This window comes from Astatotilapia calliptera, chromosome 8 (genome assembly GCF_964374335.1).
Source record: "Astatotilapia calliptera chromosome 8, fAstCal68.1, whole genome shotgun sequence".
Classification (NCBI taxonomy): Eukaryota; Metazoa; Chordata; class Actinopteri; order Cichliformes; family Cichlidae; genus Astatotilapia; species Astatotilapia calliptera.
Genome location: NC_137429.1, coordinates 12,820,036 through 12,829,948, shown reverse-complemented (window position 1 = coordinate 12,829,948; position 9,913 = coordinate 12,820,036).

Below are 9,913 nucleotides of genomic sequence, written 5' to 3'. Positions count from 1 at the left end.
TGAGCATCAAATAAGTATGTACAACTGAATGTCCACATTTGTATGGATATTTTTGCTACATTTATTAGCCACTGAAAACACTTGGTTGCCAAATAATTATTATTAGACATAGTTGATGTCCTTTGCTGTCATGTCATGGCAGGATTCTTGCTGATATCTATTTTAAAGCATCATCTTTTAATATTTGCTTAAGGAAGTACTTTTTCATTCTACTTATGATACTCTGTCTTCCATATGCTTGCTGATTCTCTGTCTCTCAGCGTGTATTTTTGATGTCTAATTCAGGTTTAAAGGTAAATATGTGTTTGATTACAAGCCTTGACTTTGCAAAAGATAAAAAATAAAACAAATCCTTATCACATGTGAAGTTTGCTCAAAGTAAATATTCCAGAAGGACCAACAGCGTGCACTGGTAACAGAAGAAAAAAGTAAAATAAAATATTTTACACATGTTGTTTCTTCACTCTTTCTTCTTTTCCCTGCAGTTCCAGATGTCTTACTCCATTTTCCCGACTGTCATCTAAAATGCTCTCCACAGTGCACCAGTCTTTTTACGTCATCTTGTGTATGTGAATATGTGCGAGTGTGTGCATTTGTACTGTATGTTTGCGAAGTAGAGCTGCAAGAAGCAGGAGAAGGGGATTAGGGCCCTGTCTCTAGAAGGCACATGACCTGATATGCCTCTATTTAATCTCCCCATCCATTCAAATTAGCATAACCCTATTTTCTCTTTTGCTTCCCCTCTATCTAGCCTCTCTTCCTTCTCCTCTCCCATTTTTAAATCTGTCAATCTGCACGCTCCCTCTCATTTCCAAATTATCATTTGTCATCTATACTTTGATTCTCATCTGTTTCCAGGAGTAAAACTGTATTTTCCCAGCAGGCAGTCTGGAGAGACAGCTGACTTCAGCTGCTTCCCAGCACTGGGTGGCCAGACAGTTTTGGTTTTGCTCTGAAATGCTTCAGTTGGGCTCTGCTTGGGCTGTGTTTGTTGCCTCCAGAGCTTGTGGTGCCATTCAGCCACCAATAAGTACAATTTATTACATATAGTAAGAAACAGATGAAGAACTGGATTGGTTTTAGTCGGGGTTCTCATTCTTTCTATCACTGACTTTGTGTTAATCTGTATTTAGCCTTTTCTTCTCCCTCTGTCTTTATCAGGTCATTGCTAGCTCCCTGTTTTAGATTAAAGATTTGTTAGGTACGTTTTCAGTTAAAGCACCTTTTCTTGTAACACCTACCACTCAACCTTGTTTTTTATCTGCTCTTCAATCCACTTTTTGGACTTTATTGAACTCATGGATAATAGTGTCAACATTATCATAATCCTCAGGAGGATTACTGTAAGTTTGCTGGGTTGCTGTCATTGTAAAGCACAATCAAAATTCTTTAGTCATTGTCCTTATATGCCATTATTGGAAGATTATGCTGCATATGACCTTCCTGATGCAAGTTTTATCTTTCTATCATTAGACCCTCGACTTCAAAAGAATGCACACATTGCTCAGGCCGGGGGGTTTCTCTGTATGTGGCCAACAGCTTTTATTAAGCATTAAACAAGCATTATACCCCAGAATTCATCTGGGTAACATTGAGTTGTAATGAATGCATTAGTCATCTGCTGACCTTGTCAGCTAAAATGTTTTTATTGGTCTCAGAAGCAAAAAGAACTTAAATTTTGAAAAAGTGATATACACTTACCGGCCTCTATATTAAGTACTGCTTGATGATGCAAATATCCAACCAGCCACTGGATGCATCAATGTATGGGTCAGCTGTGGCTCAAGTAAGTAAGGTTTATTTATATAGTGCTTTTCAAAGACATAGAAGTCACAAAGTTCTGTATGAATATATGAGTAACTGGGTGAATTAAACTTGTAGTAGAATGTGCTTTGATTGCTTACCTGACTTAAAATGTGTTGTAAAAGTACCAGTTCATTCACCATTCTTTCATGCACACATGGTCGACATAACCTGGTGAAGTTCAAACACATCATGAATCTACAGCAGCTGTGCAATGCCATCATGTCAGTGTAGACCAAAAGATTAATTATCATTGTCACCCACTTGCATCCATTATACACCCACAGTTTTTGAATGCTGCTTCTATCTTCAAAACCAAGGAATCACACCAGATAAATGCAACACCAATATCTATTTTATCACTCTGCCTCATCCATGTCATATTAAAGAAGTCAAATATAATTATAAGAATAAATAGTATGATTGAACTACATTATGTATTTGTTCAGCTGCACTTCATTCATACTGAAGTCTGTTTATTTGTATTCTCAGCAGCAAAAGCGTATTGCATATGTAAAAAAGGAAAATCTGTATAAAGCCTTTTTAAAAAAGCCTTAAATGATGCAACAGAAAACCTGATAGATTGTCTCAAATAAGCCTCCCATTTAGGTCCCAGTCACAGAAGGGAAAAAAATATGTCAACAACTGTGAGGGACCACAAAAAACCACTGGCTGGTGACTGACTGCAGGGATTTTTTATCTGATTTTTTTTGTAACCCAATGATCACTATCCCAGTCTGTCACAAGGCTAACACATAGAGACAGACAAATATTTAAATCCACATTAATACCTTTAGCCGGTTTAGATAACCCCATGCATTACTTTGGATTGTAGGACAAAGCCAGAATACCTGGAGACAACCCAGACACGGGGAGAACATGCAAACTCCTCACAGAAAGGCTCAAGGCTGGATTCAAATCCAGGACCTTCTTGCTGTGAAATGGCAGTACTAACCACTGCATCGCCTTAAGGCCACAAGGAACTAGAGATACTTTCTTTCTATATTTATATTAGTATAAATATAGAAAGAAAGTATCTCTAGTTCCTTTGGGTCCACTTGTTCCTTTAAATAAAACCTTACCACTGTGAGTGTGACAATTATAAAAGCGATGACAGTCATAGGATTGAAATGCTAAATTCGTTGATCAGACTAAGCATAGATTAACAGACACTTTCAGCAGTTACATAGCAAAGTCTGAGAGTATCTGCCAGCCTGTGCAGGTCACTAAGGACAGTCACATGTTATCTCGTGTGCTGCACACAGTGCAAATCTCTTTGCTGCCAACACAGCCCGAGAGCAGAAATAGCTATCACAACACAAACTTACTTCTTGGAAACTAAACTAATCTCTAAGAGATGCTGTAGTTTTAAATGGTTTTGTGTAATGGGAAGTATGTAGGACTTGGTATCTTTAGAAAACTGCTCACAGAATAAAAACATGTCATACAGGTCTAAAGGTTCTCCATGAAGAGACGGAAATAACAATGCTGGACACTGTAGCACAAAAAGTTGCCAAGTGCAACAAGCTTTGGAAGATTATTAAGAATCTGAATAGCCTGCAATAAGAAAATAGGAGACAAGTTGCATATTTCAGTTGTCTCATGAGGCCAACTCAGCCTTAAAGCCACTCAGTGAAAAAGTGTGTTATTTTAAAGATCATTTTCTTTTTAAATGAGAAAGCTTAATTTAAAGTCTTTGATGTAATGAACAACCTCAGATCTCCGCTGTATCTGGGTCAAATGTTAACCTACTAATTCCTGATAGGAGACAAATCTCTTTCATGATATAACAAGCAAACGTTTGCTCGTGTGTGAAACAGCCTTGTTTTTTTATTTATCACTTTGAAGAGTTTTTCATTGCTAGTTTGATCCACATGGAATACATGGCCCACTTTTTCTGTGTGGATTTTATTTTTTTATTTTTTATTTTTTGCCTTGTAGCGGATCTATTTCCTTTCTTTTATTCCAACTTCACGTGTGGTTCTCTATTTTCATTCTATTTACAAAGTGACAGTATTTAATGACAATGTGAAAACACAGAGTCCCCAGTGTTTGCTCTACCAGGTCAGGTGTGAACTATGAAATATATAAGTGTGAGCTATCATGAAAAAAAAAGGATCCAAGTGAGACTTTCGGGGTGAGAGATGGTGAAATGAGAGAAGGAACCAAGTCAAGTGTAGAGAATGAAATCTTATTTCATTCAGAATGATCACACTGTAGATGCGGTCCTCTAAAAAGATTTTTTTAATATAAATATAAAGAAAGAGATGTCAAACTTTGCTAAAAACAGTATGATTTATTTATACACCACAACTGTCATGAGGTCACAAGGAATGTGTCATTTTCCCTGCAGTAAAAAGCAGTTGTGAACATCAGTGCGACACTATTCAGGTAACTGACTGTAAGATGAATCAAAGACTCACACTCATCCTTTCTTGTGTTACGAGGCAGAAGCAAACAGACACGGTGACAGGTGGAGCAAACGCAGACCTGTCTTTAACTACGGTATAATTTAATAACAATTTTAGAAGTTATTAACAACAAGAAATTAAATTGTCTGACTATAATCTGATTATGTGAAAATGATTCTGACCTAATTGGAGCAAGAAAGCATATTACCTGCTGAGCAACACAGCTCACTACAAGCTCAGGGAGCAGGACATGAAAAAGAAATGAACGGCCATTACATGATAGATAAACATACAGTAAAGTATTTATTGTCAATAACTTATATTATCTACAATTTGACCTAACGGTGTTGATAGTGGTGAAAAGACAGGGGATCAAATATAATTCAAACCCAATTCAGCCCAAGGTTTACATCTGATGAAAGTCATCAATTTGATGGTGAACCATCAAATATTTGGTTTTTATTTCACCAAAAAATGTGAAATGCTCTCCCTCCTGGGAACCGTAGGCCGTCAGTTAACTCAGCGGTCCCCAACCCCCGGGCCTCGGACCGTGGGTTGTTTGGTACCGGGCCTCGAGAGTTGAGGCTCAGGTGTGAAATGTATGGTTTTCAGGGTTTTTATCGGTTTTCAGCGTTATTTTGTTATCCTTTTTATCGTTAACTTGGTTTTCCTGGGTCTTTTCACGTGTGTTATGAATAAATCTTCTTTTTTCGGTACCGGTACTAATTTTATTTTATTGTATTTATCCGCGACACCTTAAAGGCCGGTCCGTGAAAATATTGTCGGACATAAACCGGTCCGTGGCGCAAAAAAGGTTGGGACCGCTGAGTTAACTGACCAAACTCCTGGCCAGAGGGGATGTTGGTATCGTTGTAAAGAAGCAGACAAGTCAAATAATCATCATCATAACTTCATTTAGAAACCATTTTCAGTACTTCAGCTTCAAATGTTTCAATTGGTGCTTTTGTTGCTTTGAAAGTGGTGATGGAGAAGTATTGAGGATATCAGAAGAAGCTGCACTGTGTCTTTGTGGATCTAGAAAAAGCATATGATAGGGTCCCAAGAGTGAAGCTGTGGTACTGCATGAGAAAGGCCAGAGTGGCAGAGAAATATGTGAGGGTGGTACAGGACATGTATGAGGACAGCGAGACAGGGTGAGGTAAGAGCGATGGATGGTTCAAGGTGGGGTTGGGATTACATCAGAGATCGGCTCTGAGAACCTTATTGTTTACAGTGCTGAAGGACAAGTTGGCAGATGAGGTCAGGCAGGAGTCTCCGTGGACTATGATGTTTGCAGAGGAATGAAAGCCCACGCAGAATGCATGTGTGTGAATGAGAGGAAGATGTATAGAAAGGTGAGCATGCAGGCAGTAGAGATAGTGAGGGTCGAATGGGGTCAACCATCCAGAGCAATGGACAGTGCGCAATAGAGGTAAGAAGTGCATGTAAGCAGGGTGGAGTGGGTGGAGTGTCAGGTGTGATTTGTGTCAGAAGGATAGCAGCAAGAAGGAAAGGGAAGGTTTATAAAATGGTAGTGAGACCTGCTTGGATGTATGGTTTAGTGACGGTGGCGCTAACAAGACAGGAGTTTGGTGCTAAAGGTGGCAGAGCTGAAGATGCTCAGATTGTTATTGGTAGTGATCAGGACTGACAAGTTTACAAATCAATATTTCAGAGGGACAGCTCAGGTTGACTAGTTTGAAGACAAGGTTAAGACATGTGCAGAAGAGGGGGTAGGGGATATACTGGGCAAAGGATAGATTGAATATGGAGCGGCCGAGAGATGAATAAATCAGAGAAGGTTCATGGATGCACTGAAGGAGGATATGCAGAGTGAGACAGAGAGACAGAGTGAGACAGAGGCAGATCATCCACGGTGGTGATCCCTAAAGGGGGGAGAAGAAGAAGAAGAAGATGTGACATACAAAACTAGATTCGATTGCTGATGCTGCATAGGAATAATTCGCTAAACAAATGTGGCAGCTATATTTAGCTTCACAGGCAGTTCTACTGTGCCAAACAGTGTCTCTTCACAGACTGCTGTTGCCTAAAGATTTACTCTATGCCAATGATTACATGTGTTTTTCTTTCCCTGTGAGATCCAGCTCAAAATCCAGCCCAATATGAAAGCTATTTTGTTTGGTCATTACAGCTTTAAGGCTGAGGGTTCAAGAAAACATTTTAGAGATGTGGAATGAAAGTGTTTACAGTGTGTGTGTGTGTGTGTGTGTGTGTGTGTGTGTGTGTGTGTGTGTGTGTGTGTGTGTGTGTGTGTGTGTGTGTGTGTGTGTGTGTGTGTGTGTCAACAATAACAAAATGTCATTTGCTCATACTGAGTAAGGTCATAACTAAGTGAAAATTTGTCACGTCCACAATTACACCCACTCGGTTTCTTACTTTGGATAATGATGCAAACTCCTTTTTGCATTTTGAGGTGATGTTGGCAGTGGAAGGTAGGAATATTTATCATTTTAGCCATGAGTCTGATAAATGCTGGCAGAAGACATTATGAGATGCAATCACAACAGCTTTTTAAAATACATGATATACTTGCTGTGTACCTAAAAAGCACCGCTAACTGTAGGTAACACAAGCTTTTGGTATCACTATGTTAGTGAAAAGTTATAAACGTAATTTTAAGTGGAGAGAGTCTTTAATATATCTTTACATTTTAGCAATATTTTCTTTCTCACGAGAGCAAAATATAACTAATATGATAGACTTTGAAAAGATGTCTTCTTGTAAAGTCGATCGAACTCACTCTGGAGCAGGACACAGTACATTATGCGTCTGCAGTACACAGCAATAGAGCAACTGAAAGAAAAACCAGATTGTCAGCAGCAGTGATTCTGTGAGCGAGTCAGGGATGAGATGGCTAAAGAAAAGGCTAGGTGGAGAGGATAGGCAGCTGGCCAGAATGACACTGAGATTTGTGTTCAACATGCCAAAAAGGGTTGGCACTGCCACTCGCTGACTCACACCCCAGCCTCACTGGGAGTATAGAGACAATAGACTCCCAAACACGTGGTGTAAGGGCCAAGTGACCCACTCTGACACAAATACCTGCCTTTTAGTTTAAACAGGTGCCCACGGCTCTTTAGGTTTTGAGAAAGAGATGGAGAGATATAATGCTGCATATAAACATTTGCTTAATTCATTTATTAGACCACCTGTAATAAAAACAGGAAATGCAAACATTTTCAGAGGTTTCTGAACATTTGTGTTCAGAACTAAGACATATATTGCTATTTATTAAACAAAAAACAATCTGAATTCACGTGTTGATACCCAAATTTGAGACGGCACACTGGACTTCAAGCACAACATTTAGCCAGTAAAACTAGTTCATCTATTCAGAAATACAAGTATCTTACTAAAAAAAATAATATGCTTTACCATTTTTTAGGATTTTGTAAAACAGTAAATTTGAACATTTGTGGTTACCGATAAATGTTAGATTTGAGTATTAGTGCATTAGTATGTGCTCAGCACATAGTATAGGATTAACCATCACAGAATCATTAAAATTTTCATTTGGGGCCGATGTGATATAAGCCTTCCACTGTGTGGTGGTCAAACAAATTTGTTAAGCACTATACAAGAGAAAAAGTATAATGAGTCTGACTCTTAGAGCTTGTTAATGATTCTGTGTGTTTATGTGGTCCTGGGTTCTTTGACCCAGCGCTTTGGGTTTTTGGGCTGTTCTTAGTCCTTTGTTAACAGTTTTCTTATTTGTGATTTGTGTAATTGTGTTTCTGGATTATCCATTTTGGGTTTTTTTGTGTTATCATAAAATAGATTTAAGTCCTTGAGGCTACATTGTGTTTTACCTGCCCTCTGTTCCCTGTCAAGTCTTAGAGTCTCTGTGTGGTGTTTTTCTGTCTTGTTACTTCCTGTTTTTATTTTGATAGTCATTTGTCTCCGGTGCCATGTTTTAGTTTTACCTCACCACCTCTTGTTATCTGATTTAGTTCAGCTGTGTCTCTCAGATGTCTCCACTCTGCCCCAATTGCTATTCTGTGTTTGCAGAGTTGCTGTCTGCCTTTGTTTTATTGTTTGTTAGGCTTCTTTGGATTCTGCAATTAATTTTCTGCTATGGACTCAATAGTCCAGCTAAATAAATGTTGATTTTGTTTGTTTGTTTATTGCTTTTTGCCTCAGAAGTCTACATTTAGGTCCTCTTCTGCCACTCATGACAGTATAGACTAGTATTACAGTCACTTAACTGAGTCATGTGCATATTTCATCCTGATTTCTCACTGTAAACAGCTCTTAAAAAAGGGAAAGCACACAGTGAAATGCATAGTGACACGGTGGCTATGAACTGTAGATGTACCTTCACTTCCTTCCTTTTTGCTGATGTTTCACAAGCGACACAGTTTTACAGCCGCTTACTTCAGTTTGCCTCAGCATTACTTGAAAACTTGATGCAGTTAGGGAAAATTTCCTCAGCACAGCATTTTAAAAAGACCTGCAAAGCTACACAACCATAAATTTTTCCCTCAAAGCATGTTATGCCATGAAGGAAACGTGATTCTGCTCGCCGTTGTTTTTCGGTCAAAGCAAGAATGATTACTTTACTATCGGACAGAAAATGAAATTGCAAACGGCTGATGAACTTGCATAAGCGGTTTGAATAATGGAATTCGCATCAACAAATTAATCCACAGCTTTCATGCTTCAGTTGCAGCAACTTGCCTAAGAAAAGCGGTTAAATTCAATTTCACTTGCAGCCCATTCAGTTACCCTTTCTCAACAGAACAATTAATATTCAGTGATGCTGATCTACATCTCTGCACACACAAATATGTAAATTACTGGCACAGTGAAACCACTGCAACATGGAGAAAAATTAAGAATATTCTTGATAAATATAAAACTCTTTTTTTGGCGGGTTACGCTCAGTACTGATAAAATGATTCAGCCTATAAGCTGCTGCATACTCCAAACAGTATAATCTGGACTTTGTCTGCAGCTCTTATTGTGCTATAATAACATCCCTAGTTAAGGATGCAGCATAAATAAATCTCTCTCTTCTCCTCCATCTTTCCTTTGACTTCTTACTTCTTTTCATCCTCTTCTAACCCCTTCTCCTCCTCCATTGCCTCCAAAAGCTGACTGTGTGCAGCTATAAAGCTTAACTAACTGGCAAATGACTGCCTCCCTCTTGCTTGCTTATCTACAGGATAAGCTGGGAGGTTATTTCCATGCTATACAGCTCATCAACAGTCGTGAACTGCAGCTCTTCCTTGTGTGCTCGAGGGTAAACCGCAGTTTGCTGAAGTCATCTCCTGCACCTTATGTGTCTTACACACCTGAAATTGAAGGAATCTGCTACAACTGGGAAGAAAAGAAAATGATGCACAGTGCTGCATAACAGCAAGTGAGACAGATGAGCCTGACTGCAGCACACGAAGACAGGCAAGGAGTCCAAAAGAAACCAAAAGTAGAGCCACTGAAGGAGAGAGGGATGGTGTAGGATGAGCTACAGGAAGAAACCAAACAGACGTGGGAACTCAAAAGGAGAGGAGAGTGAATTTTTAATCATATTATGTAGAACAGAATAATGGTGGAATTAGAAATGAAATTAATTATGAGTACTACAGGATCAGGAGTGAAGAGAATCAGCAGAACATGAAATCTGGCCAGCATCCTTTCTGGGCTGCAAAGATTCTTAGCACCCCAGGCTGCAATCAGCT